Below are 13,004 nucleotides of genomic sequence, written 5' to 3' on the forward strand. Positions count from 1 at the left end.
CACGTGTTAAGACATCAGGTGATAGCGTCCATGGTGCTAGCGGGAGCTGTGAAACGTCCCCTTTGAACAATTTATACAGGACTGTGCTTAACCTGACACACAATATTTTTTTTTTGCGCAACGCAATCTGACTTTCAAAAATCTCTACAAGAGAATGGCCCTGACTAACATTAACCTGTACTTTTCACAAATCACTTACCTCACAAAAATCTTGGTTACTCCCACTACTGCAATACAGTTAGCGCCACTACTGCCAGCTAAATAAAAGATTCAAACTATGGAAGGCACTAACTACTGATAGGGATAGTTAGCAAATGAAAGATATTAATAGAGAACAAACAATGTATTTACCTTGATATCATATATATATATATATATATATATATATATATATATATATATATATATATATATATATATATAGCAGTTCATGACAAATTTCAAAACTCCGCCATCTCTCTCCCCACATCCACCACTGCTGGCGGCTCACCTCCAACTGCGCAACGCTACACGCTGTTCACAGCCAGCTGCCTAACACTACAATGGCGAGTATTACAACAATGCAAAGCAGCCGCAGACTGCACACAGCACAGCTAGTGATTTTCGTACAGAGGTGGCGTTACCAATAAAAAAAAAAACCTAAACTGCCTACTTACATACATTGCTGTTTGTGTTAATTGTTTTGTGCTGCTGCATTGCCTCGTTCCTTAGTTTAGCATCTGAGCTCAGTAGATTTAAGTTAGCTTAAGAGGGGTAGACTATATAAGAACCTAACTATGGAGAATAGGGAAAGAATGCATTGAAAGTTATATGAAAACGATTTAGGCCAAAATGAGTATTGTACAATGAGCCATAATTATTTTGAAAGAAATATGGTTAGAATAAAGAAAAGAGGTAAGAGTCCCTAATTCATTACTCCTTATCTTATTACACATATACAAATTCGTCGACGCTTCTTCAATATTTCCTGATAATAAATACGTAGCATAATCAAATAACTCATATAGCATCAGCTTACTGATCATAAACATACTGCAACAGCATAATACACATAGTCATCGTAATAATATCATAACACCTCAGTCAACTCTCAAAATCGTCGTAGCTTCCTCCAATAATTTCAAAACCTAAAAAAATTCTCTGCTCATGTCAGTAGTGTCATTTACCTCAAACGTACTTTAAAAATCATGCTCCCTTACCAAATACATCATTCAAAGCTCTCATAGTATCACAATGGTTCCAGAAAAATATGAGCATTTCACAAAGTACAGACAAAATACAATTTCATAAGTGTGAAGTTATCCAACTGTGTAAGTTCGTAAACATCTGTCACTGATGTAGTAAAAAAAGTTTATCTCTCAGTTAAATGATCAGATAGCTGTGTAATACTGTGTTTGAGAAATATGGTACCGATGTGTAAAGTTGTATAAGCAAATACCATATTAGCTAGGGCTCCTTGTGCTTGCCAAACACATGATACACAAAGTAAGTGTGTACCCCCCTGAGGATTAATGTAATTATACCCTCAGGTGTTACAGATTACAGCAATGGAATGAAATGTATCACGGAATACCTTTGTATCACTGTACTTCAAATATCTTTAAAAATAAATGTTTTAAGTACAAAATTAATCACTCAAATGCGTGTACTGTAGCGCTAAACTGTGCGTCTTGTTGTAAGATAATCTCTGTGGAAGTGTCGTAGTTATCGTCCTCCGAAAGCTAAGTTCTGCAGAAGTCAATGTACTTACCTCACGATACACAAAAATGAAATGCTTTGCGAATAGATGTCTTAGTTATTACGCTTATTGCCGTGATGAAGAAAGTACTTTGCTGTAACGTATTGTTGTGCTACGAAAAAGGCTGTCTCATTGTAGCTATACCACAAAAGTTACTACTAAAACATGTTTTTCTTTCCAGAAGAATTTCGAAAACTGTGCAGATATAAAATAGATACACCGCAAAAGCAACATTGTAAATTGTCACTCATTAGTAGCGTCGTGATAAAAATCGTGTAGCTGTCACATAAACTAACCTCTGTGTCATCTGGTATCTCTCAGAAAGCACTTTAAATTCAGAATGTATTTTCAAATAAACCAAATTGTTGCATTAAAATCTCATTAGCAGTACTGGTAAATGTTCTAAGTATGTAAGTCTTATAGTCGTTACGTAATCGTGCAACAAACAAGCAAGAATGCACACACACAATAACACTGTGTCGTCTGTTGACAATAACAATGCATTCGTAATTTCTGTTTAAATAAGTTCTCTTGGTTCTTGACTGGATATTTAACTTCAAACATTGTTACATGTTAACAGTTTCTTAAGTCTTACAAAGCATACCAGTAGCGTGAAGTGAAAAATTTTATGGCAAAGACAAAGTTAAACAGCAGATTATCATTCAATAAACGGTTTTACATGTGAAATGTGGTGTAAACCTTTACTCTTCCTAGTACGCAGACTTTCAACTGAAAAGCGATTGTCATGTTTTATACGTCGGTAAAGAATACTGTAATTTTACTCAAGGTTAGCGTCTTATGTTATTTTTCTCGGAGCCAGCGGGCGCACGCGGCAGCCTGCGGTGCGAGTCATTGTCTGTCTCTTTGTTGGCGCGCTCCGTTATTGGGATTAGGAGACCGAACTTCTACAAATTCACCTTGACGAGAAGGCCCTGCCCTGTTTGAAGCTTGCCAGTTCTGATGGAATTCAGGTCTGTCGTTTTGTCGGTAAGTTACATAGTTTCTTGTTTGTCGGTCATGTGGTGGAGAATTTCTCCCTGAATAGTAACTGCGCGCTGAACTGTTGCGTCTCAAGTTATTCTGTCTCCCCTGATAATAATTGTTTTGGGTCCCATATTGTCGTTTCTCTGATTGTCTCTGTGATAGTCATTACCGCAGAGAGGTGATCTTTCCCTGTAATTATTACTACTCTGCCAACGGTTGTCATACGGGTGGTGTCTGTTTTGGTCATGATTTGTGTTTTGAGAATAGCCTTGTCGCGTCCAGTTATTATTTCTTTCATCGTGGAATTGCGACGGATATGACCTGTAATTGTTGTGTTCCTGTTTCCGCTTTCCGCGATTGTCAGTGTCAATTTCTAATTCTTGTAAGAGTCCCTGAAAAGCTTCAATGTCGTCTTTGCAACGTCCTGCCAAAATAATATGTCGTAAATGTTCAGGTAATTTGATTAAGCAAATGCGGATGAGTTCTGAGGGGCTGTATGGGTTTGAAAGATACTGATTCTTATGCAACATGTCTTCAAAATATTTCATAAGACTGGAAAATTCAAATTGTTCGAAACGTTTCATCATTATGATGCTATGTTTTACTCGGTCTTGTGTAGCTTGAGACCAATACGCTGAGAGGAAGGCATGATAAAATTCTCCTTCACTGTGACAATCGTGAATGACCGATCGCATTCTTACAGCTGGTTCATTCTCCAAGTAGCCACACATAAATTCTAACCTGTGCTCCAATGACCAGTTGGGAGGAAAACAATGAGAGAATTGATGGAGCCACGCTTGTGGATGAATGTCGTTGGCAGAATTCTTAAACGTTTCGAATTTACGTGTAGTAATGAACAGCTTATAGTCAAAATCATCGTGGCGGCGAGTAGCATATCGGTCATTGTTACGTCGTGTCGGCGGTTCCATCTCAAAATCCAATGCGCCATGCCAATTTCTTTCATAATTTCCGAAATGTCCTGTGTTATAATTTTTTGGTTGTTCCGTATTTCTATGTCCCTCTTCCCGTATTGGGGCGCGAGTGTCCTCTGAAATACGTAATTCTTGTATAACCTGTGTCAGCTGATCTTGTACTTCGCGGATTTCTCTTTGGTGTTGCGTATTAATTTGATTCTGATTTTGTTTGAATTTCCTAAACTGTTCGCACTCTTCTGTGTCAGTAAAGCCTACCGGTTTTGTGTCATTCAGATTATCATCTACCTTCGTAGATAAATTATTTAGCTGATCCGAAAGTTCAACTACTTTCTCTGATAATGTACTAATTTCCTCCATTTGTCTTTCTACTGTGTCCTTTAAGTTTTCCTGAGTTTTTGCAAGTTGCGTAACCGAATCGGTAGATGCAACTGAGTCAATTTTAGCTTGCAAGGTCTCATGATTTTCATGAACAGTAGTTTCCAGTTCTTTTATGGCTGCTTCGTGATTCTGTAGTGCATTTTCATGACGCGAAAAAATAGGTTGGAAATGCTCACAAATTTGTGTTTTTACGTCATTACAGACTTTTTGACATTTCGATTCAATGTGATGTAACTCAGTAGTTAAATCCTCACGTGTTTGTACAAGAGTTTGCTCCAATGAGTCTAACTTTTGAAGATTTTGTTCCATTGCGTCTAACTGTTGCTGTGTTTGTCTCTGGTGTTGTTCCATTGTGTCTAACTGTTGCTGTGTTTGTCTCTGATTTTGTTCCATTGTGTCTAACTTTTTTAAGATTTTGTTCCACTGTGTCTAACTTTCGAAGATTTTGTTCCATTGTGTCTAACTTTTGAAGCATTTGTTGTGTTTGTCCCATTTGTTGAATTAATTGTAATAGCAATGCACTGGTGTCTGGAACATGTTCCTCAGTGCTTTTCGGCAGTGAATTTACACCGGAAACGTTCACATTTTGACAAGCAGAAAATGTGTCTTGACTTATTTGAGAAAACGGTGAGGATCCAAAACCTGAATCTACAATATTTGCAAAATTGTGTCCATGTCATTCCCGATTCCTGAGGCGAGCTGTTGCCGACCGATCGATCGATAATGCTTCCCTCTGCACTAATTGTTTCACTGTCCACGCCATTGTTTGACGCCCGCTCCATTTCCGTATGCACAGTTACCAAATTACTACTTTGAATGTCTGTTAATTCATTACACAGTGGTGCTGGCAAGCTACGCTCGTCGTCACTATTATTTCTCAGTTTACTTTGGAGCCTAGTGTTACGTTTTTCACACGCCATTATTGTCACAATATTTCACACGATTACACAGAAAAGCACAATTTGAAGAGCAAAAATAAGAGAACACATTAACATAGCACTGAAAATAATATGTAGTTAATTGCAAGCGCAGCTGCGAAATACTTTGTGCAAATCTACATGCATGCCACAACTGTTTTACTGTACAACATTGAAAGACTGCAACTACAAAGGAGATTTTCTCTACAATTACGCGCTAGCAATAAACAAAAGCTACACTAATTACACAAACTACAAGAAAAAAAATCAGAAGATTCCAGTGAGGTATCTTCGGCTAAGGGTCGACATATGAAACGTCCCCTTTGAACAATTTATACAGGACTGTGCTTAACCTGACACACAATATTTTTTTTTGCGCAACGCAATCTGACTTTCAAAAATCTCTACAAGAGAATGGCCCTGACTAACATTAACCTGTACTTTTCACAAATCACTTACCTCACAAAAATCTTGGTTACTCCCACTACTGCAATACAGCGAGCGCCACTACTGCCAGCTAAATAAAAGATTCAAACTATGGAAGGCACTAACTACTGATAGGGATAGTTAGCAAATGAAAGATATTAATAGAGAACAAACAATGTATTTACCTTGATATATATATATATATATATATATATATATATATATATCCCCACATCCACCACTGCTGGCGGCTCACCTCCAACTGCGCTATGCTACGCGCTGTTCACAGCCAGCTGCCTAACACTACAATGGCGAGTATTACAACAATGCAAAGCAGCCACAGACTGCACACAGCACAGCCAGTGATTTTCATACAGAGGTGGCGTTACCAATAAAAAAGAACCTAAACAGCCTACTTACAGCTGTAGAGGGCAAAAGTTGCAGAGGAAGATAGAGGTTGGAATACAACCAGCAAATAATTGAAGACGTGTATTGCAAGTATAACTCTGATATGAAATGGTTGGTACATGAGAAGAATTCGCGGCGGATCACGTCAAGCAAGTCAGGAGACAGACGACCGAAAATAAAATAGCTTAAAAATTCTTGCAGGGAAGTGATATGTTCTTCTCTAATACAACACGACTAGGTTATGTGCGAAGCGTGTTCCGTTGTTAATTATCCCTTACCCATGTCCGATCGACTTTAAGAATATCGTTCCTATTCATAGTCAGCAAAATATTGCACGACGGAGATGAGAAGCTTATTTTTATGTGTGACTCTACTGTATTAGAACATTCCACGTGAAAAGTGAACAATTTTTAACTTCGTCTCAGATACAGGTGCTTCAATGGTAGCTCTTCGTCATGCTTCCTGCCGGAAAAAAACGCGCTCAGCTGTGAATATTCCAGAGAACCAGCGATGCGTAGGGGATTACGAATGGCTGTATCATACAGCTATCGATACTTGTATTCTCTTGAATTTTGACAGTTAAAAGCGACATAATCGGAACACTGAAGACTGAGTTCAGTATATGAAAATGAACATATTGCAAGAATATTCCGAAATGTATATTGCGGTTCTTAGGATATTCAGTTGGTAGAAGACTTACTGAGAATTCTAAGTTGGTTTTGGTTTAATTAAGCGGTCATGGAAGTTTAGATAATTATATCGCCGATGATGAGGTCATTCTAATCAGAAAAAAACTGGTATTCGGAATGAAAGCTTTCATGATTTACTGAGATGAATAAGTAAAAATTTGCAGAAATAACTTATGCTCGTAGAGATTGTTTAATGTGATAGCTGCGAGTCTCAGATCATGTACACTTGTTTGCAAAACTTTGAGACGAAAGTAACTTTCGGGTAATGTGTCACCAACAAATAAAATAGCTCGATGAGACATCAACGATACATTGACAGAACTACCACAGTGTAGTACAGGGAGCATATGAGCGAAGGTCGTAATATAACCAACAGAAATGGCTGTAACTACACCAAAGTCACTGACATTCATGATGGTCCTCCGAACATTACGGAAGTCGAGACATGGATCTCAGTTGGATGACTATGGATGGTACTGCATGTTCTGCAACATTCTCTCCAGCTGGCCACAAGGTTGGAGGGGATTTCGTGAGAGCTGCTAGACGGTTTTTGGAGCATGCAGTGTCGCTCCAATACGTCTCCCCAATGCTTGCCCCACATGCTCTAGGGGGATTCAAGTCGGGGGAATGGGCAGGCCAGTCCATTCGCGAATATCCTCTCGTTCCAAGAGCTACTCCACGCTCGTTGTTCGATGCAATCGCTCATTGCCAACCATGAAAATGAAGTCAGGACCGAGTGCACATCTGAAGAGACGTGTGCTTCTGCGAGGAAAACACAGTCCCTCCCTAACCATCTGACACAAGCAATATGAAAACAAAAACATAAATTTAAACAGTTTCGGAAAAATCAGAAATTCAAGAAATAAGCTACACATCAAAATAAAAAATATGTTTCATACGGCAATACCTCTGTACATACACAAATTAGGACAATCCTAACTTAATTACAAGAGTGCAAACATGTACCTTAAGTGGCCATCTCCACAGTGATAAAAATTAAAATTTCTTTTATAAATGTGTTTACTGTGTAAGGATGTTACAAATCGCCAAGGAATTTACGAAATTACCGGCCAGTGGGCACTGATTGATAGCAATGGAGCAAGCTGAATATCTGTGCTGTATTTGAACATTTGTCTCCCGCTTACTAGGCAGACGTACTGACTACTACGCCATCCTAACACAGTCGCACGGACTACCCTAGAACGCCTCTCGTCAGATACAAATTCTCAACTTATACTACACATCACTGATATAGTGCCCCTGCTCATTACCCTCATATACACCACACGTGTGACAAATTAAAGTGATGATGGCCAGTCATTCCATCAGTGTAGATGCACACCATGCTCAAACTCTTTTAGGAATCTATGAGATGCCGTGACTGTTGATGCAGGAGACCCGGGTTCAGATCCCAACCCAGCACAAATTTTCAACATACCTCGTTGACGTAAATCGACACTCATTGGCAGCTAATGTTTTAATTCCTTTGTGTCTAAAAACATGGTGGTTGCAGAACCAAAATGGTACATACATATATAACGTGGCAACTGTCTGAAGGTCCTCTTCCTCCGGTTTTTGGATACATTATAAATCGTTACCATTAATCTCGTAAGGGTAGTCGGTCGAAAGAGGGAAACTTGCCAGAAAACAGGGAATTAATTACTGTGACTCTGCCGTATTTTCATGAGGCACACAGAAATGATAACTATAGACATCTCGCTATGCCACACTGAGCATGTTCGCATTGTTCTTAGGGAGGGGGTTTCTGTTTCGCTTTTTCCGGTAGCACCTGAAGGTAGACACTCACAGAATACGCACAGCTCCGCTGCAGTGGGCGACCATCTGTGAAGCTTTAACTGCGTTAGGGGCAGGGGATATTGGAGTCGGCGAGACGGTGAGTCCAGCCCATTGACTGTAATCGGCTGCCGTCAACCACCTCTCCCGACAACTGGGTCCACGTACTCTTGTCCTGGAGGCTGCTGCCAGTTCACTGCCACAGCTGACTTCCCAGCTCAGCACTCTCTGCTGGCGGCACACAAAAACGATGGTGCCTCAGTTGCGAAAAGTACTTCCTCAAGCTATCAAGCTATAGGTCAACATTGTCATGGAAGATGTTACTACAGAAATGAAACAAGGCAATACACGCAAAGAAATAAGACTTACTGAAAACTGCATTTTCCTTTAGTCGTCAATCCATGTACATTCGCGCATTGTTAATTCCTGAGAGCCTAGCACTCATTCGATTTTATCGTGATTAACAATTTCTTTAACGCAAGAGTACGCCTCTCTCTCGACTTTCCCTTAATACTAGCATGTAGTGAAATACTTTTTTCCTATCATTTTTCTTTTTCAAACAACACTTTACAATATCCGCTTTGTTTTTCTCTGATTGTTTTGTTTTCCTTCATCTTAGGTCATTAGCCTCGAATTTCTTATGACAAGGACGCCTCTTCACTTTCCAATAGCTCTTTCTCGAAATTCTGGAGAGTCGCTGAACAAACAGGAAGTCGTGACTAACACCATAGTTGTGTTCTCTAGATTAGTTCAGTGCATTTAAATATCAGTTTATTATTATAGAAGCGGAATGAATAACATAAGGTAAGAGGACTGAAATGACAGTTACAGTGGCAGTTAGGAAACAACAGAATTTAAATAAAGAATTCTGAAAACATGGAAGAGGGAAAAGTTGTATGGGGAATGGGGACTGATGAGAGTGAGCTGCAGACTAATATATGGGAGGGATGTGAGTTGATAGAAGATGGTGCATTAAATGTCTTTTGAAGTTTGGAAGGATTCATCTTGGCTGATTTTATCAAAGACGGTTATTCTTAAGTCGGTTTCCTTTGCAGAAAACAGTTTAGAAAGAATTGTAGTATTATGTGATGCTACAGACAGGACTTCACTTTAATGAGAACGAGTGATACTCCTGTGCATTTCAGATAATAGCGTAGGAGCTATAGATAAATATAAGGATAAGAAGGAAGAGCATAAGTTAGGTCTCTGCACTGATTGGAACGCAGCCCATGATAATTTGTAAGTATGCTGTTTAGGTTTTCTTATTGGTAACGCCACGTAGCGCTCTGTATGAAAATCACTGGCTGTGCTGTGTGCAGTCTGTGGCTAGTTTGCATTGTTGTCTGCCATTGTAGTGTTGGGCAGCTGGATGTGAACAGCGCGTAGCGTTACGCAGTTGGAGGTGAGCCGCCAGCAGTGGTGGATGTGGGGAGAGAGATGGCGGAGTTTGGAAATTTGTAAGACTGGATGTCATGATCTGTTATGTATATTTTGATTTTTCAACACTATTAAGGTAAATACATTGTTTGTTCTCTACTAAAATCTTTCATTTCCTAACTATGCCTATCAGTAGTTAGTGCCTTCCGTAGTTTGAATCTTTTATTTAGCTGGCAGTAGTGGCGCTCGCTGTTTTGCAGTAGTTCGAGTAACGAAGATTTTTGGTGAGGTAAGTGATTTGTGAAAGGTATAGGTTAATGTTAGTCACGGCCATTCTTTTGTAGGGATTTTTAAAAGTCAGATTGCGTTGCGCTAAAAATATTGTGTGTCAGGTTAAGCACAATCATGTATAATTTTGCTAAGGGGACGTTTCATATGTCGACCCTTAGCCGAGGATACCTCACTGGAATCTTCTGATTTTTTTCTTGTGGTTTGTGTAATTAGTGTAACTATTGTTTATTGCTAGCGCGTAATTGTAGAGAGAATCTCCTTTGTAGTTACAATCTTTCATTGTTGTACAGTAAAACAGTAGTGGCATGCATGTAGATTTGCACAAAGTATTTCACAGCTGCGCTTGCAATTAATTACATATTATTTTCAGTGCTATGTTAATGTGTTCTCTTATTTTTGCTCTTCAAATTGTGCTTTTCTGTGTTATCGTGTGAAATATTGTGACAATAATGGCGTGTGAAAAACGTAACACTAGGTTTCAAAGTAAACTGAGAAATAATAGTGACGACGAGTGTAGCTTATCAGCACCACTGTGTAGTGAATTAACAGACATTCGAAGTAGTAATTTGGTAATTGTGCATAGGGAAATGGAGCGGGTGGCAAATAATGGTGTAGACAGTGAAACAGGTAGTGAACAAGGAAGCATTATCGATCGATCGGTCGGCAACAGCTCGCCTCAGGAATCCGAAATGACAGAACACAATATTGCAAATACTGTAGACTTAGGTTTTGGGTCCCCACCGTTTTCTCAAATGAGTCAAGACACATTTTCTGCTTGTCAAAATGTGAATGTTGCCGGTGAAAATGCACTGCCAAAAGGTACAGAGAAACAGATTCCAGACACTAATACATTATTATTGCAATTAATGCAACAAATGGAACAAAATCAGAGACAAATGGGACAAAGGCTTCAAAAGTTAGACACAATGGAACAACACCAGAGACAAACACAGCAACAGTTAGACACAATGCAACAAAATCTTCACAAGTTAGACACAGTGGAACAAAATCTTAAAAAGTAGGACACAGTGGAACAAAATCTTAAAAAGTTAGACACAATGGAACAAAATCTTCAAAAGTTTGACACCACGCTTGAACAAACACGTGAAGATTTAACTACTGAGTTACATAACATCGAATCGAAATGTCAAAAAGTCTGTATTGACGTAAAAACACAAATTTGGGAGCATTTCCAACCTATTTTTTCGCGTCATGAAAATGCATTACAGAATCACGAAGCAGCCATAAAAGAACTGCAAACTATTGTTCATGAAAATCACGACACCTTGCAAGCTAAAATTGACTCAGTTGCATCTACCGATTCGGTTACGCAACTTGCAAAAACTCAAGAAAACTTAAAGGACACAGTAGATACGATTTCAACACAAATGGACACTCTGAAACTTGGTTCAGAAAAACACACTGAAGAAATAAGTACACTATCGGAGAAAGTAGCCGAACTTTCGGATCAGTTCACTAACTTATCTGCAAAGGTAGATGATGATCTGAATGACACAAGACCTGTAGCCATCACTGACACAGAAGAGTATGAACAAATTAAGAAATTCAGACAAAATCAGAATCAAATTAATACGCAACACCAAAGAGAAATCCGGGAAGTACAAGATCAGTTGGCACAAGTAATACAAAAATTTCATATTTCAGAGGACACTCGCGCTCCAACACGGGAAGAGGAACTTAGAAATACGGAAAATCCACAAAATAATAACACAGGGCATTTCGGAAATTATGAAAAAAATGGCAAGGTGCACCGAATTTTGAGATGGAACCGCCGACACGACGTAACAATGACCGATATGCTACTGGCCGACACGATGATTTTGACTATAAGCTATTCATTACTACACGTAAATTCAAAACGTTTAAGAATTCTGCCAACGACATTCATCCACAATCGTGGCTCCATCAGTTCTCTCATTGTTTTCCTCCCAACTGGTCATTGGAGCACAGGTTACAATTTATGTGTGGCTACTTGGAGAATGAACCAGCTGTAAAAATGCGATCGGTCATTCACGATTGTCACAGTGAAGGAGGTTTTTATGATGCCTTCCTCTCAGCATATTGGTCTCAAGCTACACAAGACCGAGTAAAACATAGCATCATAATGATGAAACATTTCGAACAATCTGAATTTTCCAGTCTTGTGAAATATTTTGAAGACATGTTGCATAAGAATCAATATCTTTCAAACCCATACAGCCCTTCAGAACTGATCCGCATTTGCTTAATGAAATTGCCTGAATATTTAAGCAATATTATTTTAGCAGGACGTTGCAAAGACGACATTGAAGCTTTTCAGGGACTTTTACAAGAATTAGAAATTGACACTGACAATCACGGAACGCGAGAACAGGAACACAACAATTACAGGTCACATCCGTCGCAATTCCGCGATGAACGAAATAATAACTGGACACGACAAGGCTATTCTTACAACGTAAATCATGACCAAAACAGACACCACCCATATGCCAACTGTTGGCAGAATAGTAGTTACAGAGAAAGATCGCATTTACGTAGTAACGAATATGACAGAGATTACCATAGAAACAGACAATATGGGAACAAAAATAATTTGTAAAATATTTTGTGGGGAGCATGGGGGCTATGTAAGTATGCTGTTTAGGTTTTCTTATTGGTAACGCCACGTAGCGCTCTGTATGAAAATCACTGGCTGTGCTGTGTGCAGTCTGTGGCTAGTTTGCATTGTTGTCTGCCATTGTAGTGTTGGGCAGCTGGATGTGAACAGCGCGTAGCGTTACGCAGTTGGAGGTGAGCCGCCAGCAGTGGTGGATGTGGGGAGAGAGATGGCGGAGTTTGGAAATTTGTAAGACTGGATGTCATGATCTGTTATGTATATTTTGATTTTTCAACACTATTAAGGTAAATACATTGTTTGTTCTCTACTAAAATCTTTCATTTCCTAACTATGCCTATCAGTAGTTAGTGCCTTCCGTAGTTTGAATCTTTTATTTAGCTGGCAGTAGTGGCGCTCGCTGTTTTGCAGTAGTTCGAGTAACGAAGATTTTTGGTGAGGTAAGTGATT

Source organism: Schistocerca nitens, chromosome 6, assembly GCF_023898315.1.
Source record: "Schistocerca nitens isolate TAMUIC-IGC-003100 chromosome 6, iqSchNite1.1, whole genome shotgun sequence".
Classification (NCBI taxonomy): Eukaryota; Metazoa; Arthropoda; class Insecta; order Orthoptera; family Acrididae; genus Schistocerca; species Schistocerca nitens.